The sequence below is a fragment of the Notolepis coatsorum genome (genome assembly GCF_963971535.1).
Source record: "Notolepis coatsorum genome assembly, chromosome: 2".
NCBI lineage: Eukaryota > Metazoa > Chordata > Actinopteri > Aulopiformes > Paralepididae > Notolepis > Notolepis coatsorum.
The window spans coordinates 66488039-66501603 of record NC_140166.1 but is presented as its reverse complement, the minus strand read 5'-3'; the positions used below and the strand labels follow the sequence as shown (position 1 = coordinate 66501603).

General features: G+C 50.3%; 1 protein-coding gene across 1 annotated transcript in view; it reads left to right on the top strand.

Annotated features, from left to right (window-relative positions):
* The window catches only part of tpcn2 (two pore segment channel 2), an 84175-nt gene that overhangs the window by 33458 nt on the left and 37152 nt on the right, over positions 1-13565 (top strand). The gene's annotated exons all lie outside the window — the stretch shown is intronic.

Below are 13565 nucleotides of genomic sequence, written 5' to 3'. Positions count from 1 at the left end.
AGTAACACATTATTTTACTCATCAACACATTATTTTACTCATCAACACATTATTTTACCACTGAGCATGTTCCTGAGCATCGCTTACTGTAACTGAGGGGTACAATTCCCTGACTGTATTGATAAGTATGGTATCATTAAACCACTACCGCTTTATGTACTTTAATTACTGGCCATACAGTACATGATATATAAATATGATGAACACTTCCCACAATGAATCGGTTCCACACAAAGTAGTAATTAAGTATTTATTGCAGCAAAAGGTACATAATATACTTCTCTATTTTACTTTGGATGCGCTTATAAGGCAAAGGAATGTGCGTAGGCAAATCAATAATGAATGTCCATTCTCTGGTTACGCAGGAGGTAATTATACAACCTGAATCTTAGGGAATTATATCTATGGTACACTAGTAATATATAGCGGGAGATACTGGAAGGGTCCCCCCGGTTGTAAGCCAGCAGGGGTAGAGGATCTGTCGGTAGTAGAGAGTCTGGTCAACGATGACTAAGGAGACTCCAAGTACAGGAGACGGTGCAATAGTCTCTTGATCCACAGACGAATACAGCTGTTCTCCGTAGACTGTAGCTCCACAGTGAAGAAAGCTAGCCGGCCTCAGGCTCTCTGAGGCGCAGACTCGACGTGGCTCCTCACAGGGTAAATCCCACACGTGTAGGCGTCGGCGATTCTCCGCTCCATAAATCACAGGACCAAAACAAATATAATCCAGCCGCAAAGGGCTATGTAGTCGTCGGGTAGATTAATCCAGTGTACATGTCCACACGGTTCTCGTCTAGGTCTCCTCGGGTGAAAGCGCCATGCAAGCAGCCCAGCCTGGATAAGCACTCTAGCTGGTACGAGGAAGCGTTGGTGATGCTGGTCACTGTAGAACTTTAGCCGCACGATACACTATACACAAATAGACTATTACTGACTTAATAGAAATATGTTGCACTCGACGGTATAGCGCCAAACTCTGACAATTCAGTTATTAATTCGCACGCGGTCTCAATGCTCTATTTGGGGCCAAACAGGCCATACTTCACCGCACGGAGTATCGTGGGTGAGGCTTCAACTTATTGGGTAACTCTACTTCTGTATTCACCTGCGCCATATTTATATGCACGGCGAACAATCTAGTGCCAACCTCATTTCTGTCTCGTATTCCTGGGCAAGGCCGGGCATGTACAGACATGTCTTGACGGTGGCTTTGAACCTGACTCCGGAGGCATGGCCCTGGCGCCTGTGGACCGCTGTCCAATAGGAGAATGAAATATTATGGTCTGGTCTAGGCTAAAGGGATATTCCGTGTATATGTACAAGGAATATACAAGGGATATCAAACGATATACAAATACTATGCAATATACATCAATCAATAAATATATATATTCGGTTTAATCTGATCCTTTGTAACAGCCGCCTCCTAATTAGTCCCACCTAATTAGCTAAGCAGAGACAGATTAACCGCACTGTCCACTACTCAATGTCTGTTGTGAGGGGTCGGGCAGTTCACAAAGTCATGGGGTCATGGTCGTCATCGATAGTATCGGGGAGCCTTGGCAGTTCTATTAGCCTCGCCACGGGTCGGGTGTAGATCCGTCCTTGGACGAGCACTTCGGCTGCTCGGACCTTTCCGTCGGCACCGGTGATCACTTTGCTTACGCGGCCAGCCGGCCACATAGCTCGGGGTAGTGACTAGGGATGGGTACCGAATTCGGTACTTTTGAGGTACCGAACCGAAACACGTCGGTACTACCGAGTATCGAATCAAGTGAGAAACCAAAAAAAAAAAAAATCATTGACTTGATTCAACAACAAAGCAGTCGGAGCAATGACAAGCCGAAAACTGTCGAAATTGTAGTTATTTGAAGTTTGGATTTTTTTTTACGACTGAGGTAGGTAAATAAAATTTCGACAGTTTTCGGCTTGTCATTGCTCCGACTGCTTTGTTGTTGAATCAAGTCAAATCCTAGGTAAGCATATATTGTGCGTGTGAACGTTGACATGAAAAGAAAAAAGTAAAAAAAAAAAAAAAAAAGTAAAGTAAAAAAAAAAGATTTTTTTTTTTTTTTTTTTAAGGTACCGAAAAAAGGTACCGTTGGGTACCGGTATCGATTCACAGGTACCGGTACCGGTACCGGTATCGGTTCAAATGTGAAAGGTACCCATCCCTAGTAGTGACTGGTCGATAATCATGACGACTGTTCCTTCTGTCAAATTGTCTCTCTCTTTCACCCATTTCTGGCGGGTCTGTAGAGACGGTAGATAGTGGAGTAGGAAGCTGTTCCAAAACTTGTCAGCCAATACTTGACTGTACCTCCACATTCTTCGGCCGTTCGCTTCTTCAGGCCTGTACATTGTCTGTGGTAGCGCGGGGTCCAGCCGCCCCATCAAGAGTGTGTTGGGGGTGACTGGGTCGACATCTGCTACATCACTTGAGACGTAACCGAGGGGCTTTGAGTTCAATACATTTACATTTAGTCATTTAGCTGACGCTTTTATCCAAAGCGACTTACAAGTTCTGTACGACAAGCCATCAGGAAGGGCACAACTCTATCAGCTGAGCAACAATGTTCATCAAAGTGTTGAGTGCTACAGTGTAGGTTAGTTTATTAGGACAAGTGCATGACAGTACGGTTAGTTAGGGTTAGATTTTTTTTTTTTTTTTAATTCAGATAATGGTTGAAGAAGTGCGTCTTTAGTCGACGGCGAAAGATTGGACGTGATTCGGCTGTCCTAACTGGGGTGGGTAGTTCATTCCACCATTGGGGGGCAAGGACAGAGAATAGGCGACTTCTCTTTGATGACCCTCCCGGAGCTTGGATAGGAGTAGGTCTGAGGCGGCCAGAAGATGCAGAGCGTAGGGGTCTTGAGGGTGTGTAGTTAGAGACCATTGACCGGAGGTAGGCGGGAGCGGTTCCCTTTGCCGCACGGTATGCTAGGTCGAGGGCCTTGAAGCGGATTCGTGCAGCAATGGGGAGCCAGTGCAGGTCCCTAAGAAGTGGGGTGACATGGGCCGACTTCGGTAGGTTTGAGATCAGGCGGGCCGCTGCGTTCTGAATGAGTTGAAGAGGCTTAGTGGCAGTGGCCGGGAGGCCAGCGAGCAGTGCATTGCAGTAGTCGAGGCGGGAGATGACTGTTGATTGGACGAGGAGTTGGGTGGCTTCTTTTGTCAGGAAGGGGCGTATCCTTCTGACGTTGCTCAGGAGGAATCGGCAGGTTCTGGTCGTCGCTGCGATGTGAGCAGAGAAGTTCAACTGGTCGTCGAGGACAACACCAAGGTTCTTGGCGGTCGGGGACGCAGTCACAGCTGCATTCTCGACTGTGATTGAAAGGTCGGTTAGGGGGGAGGATTTGGCCGGCAGGTGGAGCAATTCTGTTTTGCTTAGGTTCAGTTTGAGGTGGTTGGACGTCATCCAGGCTGAGATGTCGGACAGACAGGCCGAGATCCGCACAGAGACGTGGATATCTGAGGGAGGGAAGGAGAGGAAGAGTTGAGTATCGTCGGCATAACAATGGTAGGAGAAGCCATGAGACGTGATAATGTTACCCAGTGATTTAGTGTAGAGGGAGAAGAGAAGGGGTCCTAAAACCGAGCCCTGGGGGACACCCGTCCGCAGGGGGCGGGTGGCCGACAGGGTCCCTCTCCATGACACTTGGTAGGAGCGGTCATTGAGGTATGATGACAGCCATGTCAGCGCAGAGCCAGCCACTCCCATTCCTGCGAGGGCCGCAAGGAGGATCTGGTGGTTGACTGTGTCGAAGGCTGCAGATAGATCTAGGAGAATCAGGACAGAGGAGAGGCCTTTCGCTTTTGCTAAGTGAAGTGCCTCTGTGACCGCAATGAGGGCTGTCTCTGTGGAGTGACCAGTCCTGAAGCCTGACTGATTAGGGTCTAGGAGGTCATTCTGTAAGAGATAAGTAGTAAGTTGGTTGGATACAGCACGTTCAAGTGTTTTAGAAAGGAAGGAGAGAAGAGAGACAGGACGGTAGTTGCCTATGACAGTAGGGTTCAGGGTTGGTTTTTTTATGAGCGGCGTGACTCTGGCTTGTTTTAGGGAGGTGGGGACCACCCCCGAGTTGAGTGAGGAGTTGATGGTTGCAGTTAGGAATGGGAGGATGTCTGGTGCTATGGTCTGGAGGAGTGGGGAGGGTAGCTGGTCCAGCTGGCAAGTAGTCGGACGGTTTGACGTTACCAGTGTCAGGGTCTCTGCTTCTGTAATGGGAGAGAAAGATGACAGAGTGAAGGATGAGGTTCTCGATTCAGCATTTGGAATGGGTGGGGGTTGGGAGAAGGAGCTGCGGATGTTCTCCACTTTTTCCTCAAAGAAGATCGCAAAGTCTTCGGCAGAGAAAGATGAGGGAGGGGGGGGTGGGGGGGGAGTGAGGAGGGAGGACATGGTAGCATGCAGTTTGCGAAGATTCTTGGCAGAGGCCTCGATCCTATGGTGGAAGAAAGAAGCTTTGGCATTAGTGATGGTTTTGGAGAATGTTAACAAGAGGTTGTGATATGTGTCGATGTCAGCAGTGAGGCGTGACTTTCTATACTTCCTTTCAGCTGCTCTCAGGACCTGTCTTTGTTCTCTCACTGGATCTGTCAGCCATGGACTGGGTGGGGAACGGCGGGCAGGTTTCTCAACGAGGGGACAGAGCTTGTCGAAGGAGGTTGCAAGGGCTGAAAGGAGGGTGGAGGTTGCCATCTCTGTGGAGAGAGCAGAGAAGGTGTCACTCAAAGGTAGAGCGGATAGTATGTCAGAGGAGAGGGTGGAGGGGGATAGGGAGGGCAGGTTGCGTCTGAGTGAGACTGTTTGAGTTGGGGTGAAGACCTTTCGGTTAAGCATGAGAGTTAGTGAGAAGGATATGAAGGAATGGTCAGATACATGTAGGGGAGTTACCGTGGTGTTAATGATGCTGGAGTTACGGGAAAATATGAGATCCAAGGAGTTGCCTGCTTTGTGGGTGGGAGGCATGGGAGTGGGAGTCAGGTCAAACGATTGTAGGAGGGAGACTACTATGACTGACTGAGATGAGTCAGGCAGGTTGAAGTCGCCCAGTAGAAGGAGAGGGGTACCATCTTCCGGTAAGGAGCTAAGAAGCATGTCCAGCTCATCTGTGAAGTGATCGAGCGGACCTGGAGGGCGGTAGAGTGTAACAATGGTGAGATTGAAAGGATTAGAGACAGATACTGCATGATATTCGAGAGAGGAGAGTGACAGTTCTGGGAGTGGTGTTACGTTTGTAGCCCATGAAGGAGATGTCATGAGGGCAGTGCCTCCACCCCGTCTGGAAGGTCGAGGTGTGTGAGTGAAGTTATAGTTTGTAGATAATGCTGCAGGTGTTGATGAGTTATTGGGGGTTATCCAGGTCTCAGTTAGAGCCAGGAGCTGCAGATTTAGACTATGGGCGTAGGCAGTAATGAAGTCAGCTTTCTTGACTGCTGATTGACAATTCCATAAGCCTCCCCGTACTGTGACAGGTGTATTAGTGGCTGTAGGAGGGTAGGAGAGATTAGCCGGGTTACTAGCAAACTGGCGTGGATGGGTAGAGTCAGTTCTGGAAGAGCAGATTGTGGATATAGGTATGAGACACATTGTCTTGTCGAGAGTGGCAGGGAGGAAGTAGGGAAATAGCAGTGTGGGAGGGAAATATAGGATTATGGTGTACTTAGCACTGGGTGGATCACTCGGCGGTGAACTCCAGGATAACTCCTCCTCTTTGTCCCTCTTCGTTTCTCGCCGCTTCGCTGACGCTACACCAGCAAGCCTTTAAATCACTATCACTAATTAGTGTTGTCTTAACACCTGGCCCTTAATGGGGGCACTTAACAAAACAAAATGGCCGTTTTAAACACGCCCCTTTAATCAAGTCAGCTGGTTCCTCACTTTTAAGATTCACTAATAGACTTAAAATGGCTTACCCTAGTTTTCAGTATAAAGCAATGTTTATATTTATCGATACTCCCTCGATCTCCGTGAGGACTGTCATTAAGACTTCTTCCGCTACGGTCTGGGCCCCAAGCACGGCGTACAGGGCTGTCTTTATTGAACGTACTTCTCGTTCCCAAGTTCCACCGAAGTGAGGTGCGTTCGGGGGATTAAACTGGAAGTCAATCTGGGATGGAGCGAGGTGGGTCTTAAGTTCTGGGCCCATAGCTTGGAAGCTCTCTCTCAGCTCTCTTTCTCCGCCTTTGAAGTTTGTCCCGTGATCAGACAATAATATAGACGGTTTGCCTTTCCGCGATGTGAATCTTCGGAAGGCCATAAGGAATGAGTCTGTGCTCATGGTTGGAAGGAGTTCTATATGCATCGCTCGGGTGGTCATGCATTTGAATACAATACCCCACCGCTTCTCGGTTCCTCTTCCTTTCTTTATATACAGCGGGCCGAAACAGTCCATACCGGTGGAGTGAAAAGGCTTGTCGCCGAGTCGGAGGCGACAGGGAGGTAGGTCAGCCATCCGGGGTATACTGGGCTGCGCTCGCCACTTACGACAGTCTAGACAGGTTCGCTGGAAGCGCCGCACTGCTTCTCTCCCTTGCAGTATCCAATAACGACGTCTGATCTCCGCGAAGACTCTCTCTGCCCCGGCGTGATGCACATCCTCGTCGTATTTCTTTATGATCAGCTCTGTGACCTTGTGTCGGCTGTTTAAGACTATCGGGTACTTGACGTCATCCGGTAAGTCTGGAGCTCTCCGCAGACGACCACCCACTCTGATGAGACCATGGGCGTCGCTCTCGGGGGCTAGGTGGAGCAGTCTGCTGTCTGATGGGACGGGCTTTGCTCCCTGTAGACAGTCTAGCTCATCGGGGAACGAGTCTCTCTGGGCTCGTTGTAGTAGAAGAAGTTCTGCTTCTTCGTAGTCAGCTGCTGTAATGTCAGTAGTGAGCTGAACCTCTGGGTGGTGCCACAGGAATGTCTTTAGCTGCGCACTCTCTAGGGTGAGGCAATCGTCTATGTCGGGGTCTGTGGAGACGAGTGTGTTCAATCCACAGAACATAGATTTCTTGTTTTCGGCCTCCTCTTTACTCGCTTCCCGTGGGGTGGGTGTAGGCCACTCTTCTTCCGGGAGCTTGAGGAACTCTGGCCCGTCACTGTATAGGTTGTGACGGGTGAGGTCATCCAGGGACATTCCCCGGGTGATGACGTCAGCTGGGTTGTGTTTTGTGTCCACATACCTCCAGCTTGCTACTTCTGTTAAATCTTGAATCTCTGTGACTCTGACTCCCACGAAGACCTTGTATCTGCACGAATCAGACCGGATCCATGTGAGTACTGTCGTGGAGTCTGACCACAAGATTGTTCTTTGCACCGGAATGGTGAGTTCACGTTGGATTAACGTGGCGAGTTGCGCTCCTGCTAGGGCTGCGCAGAGCTCTAGACGCGGGATAGATTGTTGCTTTCGTGGGGCTATTCTTGAGCGAGCCAGGATGAAAGCAGTATGTATTTCTCCTCCCTCCTCTCGGGCACGCAAGTAGGCCACCGAACCGTAGGCTACTTCGGAGGCGTCGCTGAAGACGTGCAGGTCCATCTGGCACGTCTCCGGCCTCACTGTGGGTGGGAAGTAGCTGCGGCATATGTTGACACCTGGGAGTGAGCTGAGTTCCGTCTCCCACTCTCTCCATGTGGATGCAAGGTGTTCGGGTATGGGGTCGTCCCAGCCCTGGTCCTTGTCCCATAACGCTCTTACAATCATCTTTGCCCTGGTGGTGTAAGGTAGAATACATCCCAACGGGTCATATTGTCTGGCGAGTGTTCTGTATACACTCCGTCTGGTGGTCGGTAGTGCAGTCGACCTTCCCTGCTCCTTGGTCAGGGGTGTGTGTTTATAATGGAGCGAGTCTGTTTTGAAGTGCCAGACTAGTCCTAATGTCATTTCTTGGGCTTCTCCTGGGATGGTCGCCATCCAGGTCTCGCTGCTTGCTGCCTTGTCCTCGGGGGAGAGGCTGCGCAATACTTGCGGGTCGCTGCTGGCCCACTGCCTGAGATCAAAGCCGCCTTTGATCAGGGAGGCGCAGAGCTTGAGTAGAAGGGCCTCGGCTTCTTCTGGCGTCGAGACGCTTTGCAGACAGTTGTCCACGTAGAAACTATTTCCTACACTTTGTCGGACCTCTTCATCAGCTGCTGGGTCCTCTGCGACGTGCTTTTGCAGTGCAAACGTAGCACAGCATGGGCTGCATGTGGTTCCGAAAGGGAGGACTTCCCATTGATAGATGGCTGGTTGCTCATCCCCGATCCTCTCTCTCCATAGGAACCGCAGCAGGGGCTTGTCCTCCTCCACTAGTCTCACCTGCAGGAACATCCCTTTGATGTCGCCGCTGATGGCCACCTTGTCTTGGCGGAAACGTAGTAACACGCCTAGTAGAGAGGGGCCGAGTGTTGGGCCGGGCAAGAGCTCTTTATTCAGATTTTGTGATCTGATCTGGTAGCTGCAGTTGAACACAATACGATCCTTGCCGTTGTGGTGGACTTTGTGGTGCGGCACGTACCATGATTCGGTCGTCTGATCGGCCTCTTTAATGTCAATTTTCTTTATGTGTCCCGCTGTGATTAGCTTGTTAATCTCAGCGCGGTACACCGTCTCTTGAGCGGGGTCTCTGGCTAGGCGCCGCTCTGTGTTCAATAGATACCGCTCCGTCGCTTCTTTTGGGGCGTGGAAGGTAGGCATACCCTCTCGCCTCAGGAGTGGAGTTGCGTATCTCATCACTCCGTTGACTTTGACTCTCTTTGTCCCCTGCTCGAGGAGGGCTATAGCGTAAATGTCTTCCTTGGAACGACTGTCTTTCTTTTCGTTCTTAAAGGGCATTGTCTCTAGTGTCCATAGCCTCTCGACATGCTGTAGGAGGGTGGTGTCTTCTTCTGTCACTCTGGAGTGGAGGCAGTTAGTGGCTGCTGTTCGGTTAAGAGACTTAGCGAGGGGGCCTTGTAATGTCCATCCTAGGCGGGTCTCGACTGCTGCAGGACAGCCTCTGGGCCCTGTGTGGACCCGGTCTATCGGGACGATGAGGTCTGCATGGTCGGAGCCTATCAGCAGGGTCGGGGTGGCACCGTCTATGAGCGGTATAGGTAGTTGACGCAGGTGCACATATTTATCCATCAGCTTGGCGATGGGGTAGGTGTACTGCGACAGGCCTATTTCTTGGCTGGTGAAAGCGTTAGTAATCCTATACCGTCTCTCTGGCTGCCCGCTTGCTGCGATAGTGAAGGAGACATTCTCGCCCTTTATCGTCTTTAGATCTCTTCTTATTGTCCGAATCGTCATCTGGTTTTCGCTCCCCCGCAGCCCCAGCTGGGCCGCAGCGGACGCGAGGAGAAGGGTCTTCTCTGACCCGTCGTCAAGGACGGCGTAAGTGTCCATGACCTTATCTTGGTAACTCAGTGTTACGCGGACCACCTTTAAGAGCACCCGGGCGCCCCCGCTGCTGGCGGGGTCAATGTACATAACACTTGCCTTTGTGCTGCTTGAGGGTGCAGGCTTTCTTCTGTTACTGTCGTGTAGGACATCTAGGTGGGCTCCGTCACACCGATTACACCTCTTCTTTAAGCGGCAATCGGCTGCCATGTGACTGCGCGCACATCGGTAACAGCGTCGGTTGGACTTTATCCATTGACTCACCTCGTCGGCGGTCATCTTCTTGAATGTGTCACATTGTGACAACCAGTGTTCCTTTTCGCAGTACGGGCACACCATCTTCCACTTCTCTTTCATCGAGGGGGTACTGTGGTTCTTGCTGCTCGGTACTGATTCTGATTGGTGCATGACGGTCACCAATCTTCGGCCATCGTTTGCTCTCCTAGGTCCCTCTCTGGAGCTTGGGGTGCTCCGCATGAACGTATCCAACCGTAGGCTGTTGACTTCTCTCGCCAGGAAGTCGGCTAGGTCTAGGAGGGATGGCTCGGGACCGTTAGGATCACGGTGGTTTCTTTGCCGCCTGAAGCGCTCTTGTCGGGCGGGCGGAAGCTTCTCTAAAATCCTCTCGACATTAGAGTTCGCGTACAGTTCGTGCATACCCTTTTCTCTTTGCGCCCCCAGCATCCCTACCAGGGATTGTACCTTGATAGACAGGTCATCTAGTGAGCGATTGTCTGTGGCTGGGGGTAGGCGGTCAATATGCCTTATCTCTTGTATTACGTAGTCCCATATGCGTCCATATCTTTGGTCGAGTGCTGCTAGAGCCGCTGTGTATGGGGTAGTAGAGGTGGCATAGGCCAGCGCTATATTGTGCGCTCGGGGCACCTTGAGGTGCTTCAGTAGGATAGCATACTTGTACGGTTCATCAGCTACATCGGACATCATTGTCTCTAAGCACATTCGTAGCTCCGTGTACTGTGCTCTGTTCTCGTGGGTGAAGTCCGGAAACGTCGGTGTGCCAATGTATGATGCCATGGATGGCTGGCACATCGGTGAGCGTTGGAAGAGAGGCCTCCTAGGCGAGTCTCCTCTTACGCCTCTTGGTGGGCTGGTACCTGCTGGGTACCATGGCCCGCGTATCCAGGTGCTGTTCCTCGGGGCTGGTTGTGCGTCAAGCTCACCCGTGAATTGAGTCGGGGGTCTGTAGCGCAGAGCCGCGGGGGTAGAGCCTGGGCTGTACTGGACCTCCTGGTCCTGTGGAGTACTGTGCTGCTGTCGGGCTTGACTCTCCTCCTCTCCCTCTTCTTCTTCCTCTGGCAGGTCCTCTAGATCCTGTAGTCGTCTATTTAGCCTCTCCGCGGTGTAGACCGTTTCTTCCTTGTAGCTGGGTCTCACTTGGACCGGTCGGGGAAGGGGTTCGGAGGGGGGTATAGGCTCTCTCTGGTGGTCGGGCTCAGGGTCGCTTGATCGGGTAGGGGAGGGTGCCCTTGACCCTTGTCTTGACGAGGCCCTGGAACCCCGTGCGGAGGGAGGGGGTGTTGCCCTGGTGATCAGCTGCTCCATTATCTGCGCTTGTAATCGGTCGCGCTCGGCTTCGCGCTTGGTGAGAGCGAGGTCGCGCTCTGCTTCTCTTTGGGCACCGGCAGCGGCGCGCTGGGCTTCGGCGACGGCGCGCTGGGCTTCGGCCCGGTCCCTTACCATATTCTCTTCCGTCTGAAGGCGTCTAATCTCTAGACGTATACGATCTTCGTCGCTCCGTTGCTGCGCCTGAAGGCGTTCTCTTTCCATGGAAGAATGTTCGCGCTCACTAAGCGTCTGTGCTTGGAGTCGATCGCGCTCTGTTGAGGCTGCTAGGCTGGCGAGGAATGCCTGTGCCAGCATCTTGTCCGCCTCGCTGGGGGAAGACGCTGGTTGAGGTGATCCGCTCCTGGCAGTACTCGTTGGAGATCTGTTCTCCTGTGGCGAGTCCTGGAGATCCATCTCCGGGGTGCTCTCCTCTTCTTGTAGCGGGTAGAGTTCCATCCCTGGAGAGCTGTCTTTATCCTGGAGCTCTCCGGGGACTACTTCTTCGGTCTTGGCGGGGGGTAAAGTCATGTCGGGTCCCTCCTGGTCCCTACCGTGAGCTTGGTCAGTTACGTTAGAACCCACTAGGGCCTCTATTGGCGGGGTAGCCTGGTCGATAGGGTCGGACATAATTTTACTATCTACTTTTTCCGCGTTTACCGTCTGTAGAAAGCTAGGTAGTATATTGGCAACGTAATCCTCTAAGTACTGAGGTGTCTGCCGTCTACGCTGCGGGCGATCTACTTTAGGAGAACCGTTTTGTGGAGTGTTCATCATAGGCCATGTCAATATTAATACCACTATATTAATATTACACTAGTTACCATCCGGCTCGAAGGACCAATTGTAACTGAGGGGTACAATTCCCTGACTGTATTGATAAGTATGGTATCATTAAACCACTACCGCTTTATGTACTTTAATTACTGGCCATACAGTACATGATATATAAATATGATGAACACTTCCCACAATGAATCGGTTCCACACAAAGTAGTAATTAAGTATTTATTGCAGCAAAAGGTACATAATATACTTCTCTATTTTACTTTGGATGCGCTTATAAGGCAAAGGAATGTGCGTAGGCAAATCAATAATGAATGTCCATTCTCTGGTTACGCAGGAGGTAATTATACAACCTGAATCTTAGGGAATTATATCTATGGTACACTAGTAATATATAGCGGGAGATACTGGAAGGGTCCCCCCGGTTGTAAGCCAGCAGGGGTAGAGGATCTGTCGGTAGTAGAGAGTCTGGTCAACGATGACTAAGGAGACTCCAAGTACAGGAGACGGTGCAATAGTCTCTTGATCCACAGACGAATACAGCTGTTCTCCGTAGACTGTAGCTCCACAGTGAAGAAAGCTAGCCGGCCTCAGGCTCTCTGAGGCGCAGACTCGACGTGGCTCCTCACAGGGTAAATCCCACACGTGTAGGCGTCGGCGATTCTCCGCTCCATAAATCACAGGACCAAAACAAATATAATCCAGCCGCAAAGGGCTATGTAGTCGTCGGGTAGATTAATCCAGTGTACATGTCCACACGGTTCTCGTCTAGGTCTCCTCGGGTGAAAGCGCCATGCAAGCAGCCCAGCCTGGATAAGCACTCTAGCTGGTACGAGGAAGCGTTGGTGATGCTGGTCACTGTAGAACTTTAGCCGCACGATACACTATACACAAATAGACTATTACTGACTTAATAGAAATATGTCGCACTCGACGGTATAGCGCCAAACTCTGACAATTCAGTTATTAATTCGCACGCGGTCTCAATGCTCTATTTGGGGCCAAACAGGCCATACTTCACCGCACGGAGTATCGTGGGTAAGGCTTCAACTTATTGGGTAACTCTACTTCTGTATTCACCTGCGCCATATTTATATGCACGGCGAACAATCTAGTGCCAACCTCATTTCTGTCTCGTATTCCTGGGCAAAGGCCGGGCATGTACAGACATGTCTTGACGGTGGCTTTGAACCTGACTCCGGAGGCATGGCCCTGGCGCCTGTGGACCGCTGTCCAATAGGAGAATGAAATATTATGGTCTGGTCTAGGCTAAAGGGATATTCCGTGTATATGTACAAGGAATATACAAGGGATATCAAACGATATACAAATACTATGCAATATACATCAATCAATAAATATATATATTCGGTTTAATCTGATCCTTTGTAACACTTACTTTTTTAGATACAAAAAATATTTGCTTTGTTTACCTTTTGTTTTATTATTATTATTATTTTTTAAAACCTTACAGTGATAAATCATATAATTACAAAAAAAAACAATAAGAGACATAGTTCCTCTCTCTCTCTCTCTCTCTCTCTCTCTCTCTCTCTCTCTCTCTCTCTCTCTCTCTCTCTCTGCTCTCTCTCTCTCTCTCTCTCTCTCTTTCTCTCTGTGAGTGAATGTGTGAGTGAATGGGTGAATGTGAGGAACAAAAATTGTAAAATGCACCATTTGCCCATTTTGCTGTTTGTCTTGCTGTTTACATTATTATTTCAAGCATATCCTACAATAGCAAATGTCCCTAAAAGACTGACTGATGGCTCTCTCTCTCTCTCACTTCCCTCTCTCTCTCTCTCTCTCTCTCTCTCTCTCACCTCTCTCTCTCATCTCTCTCTCTCTCTCGTCTCTCTCTC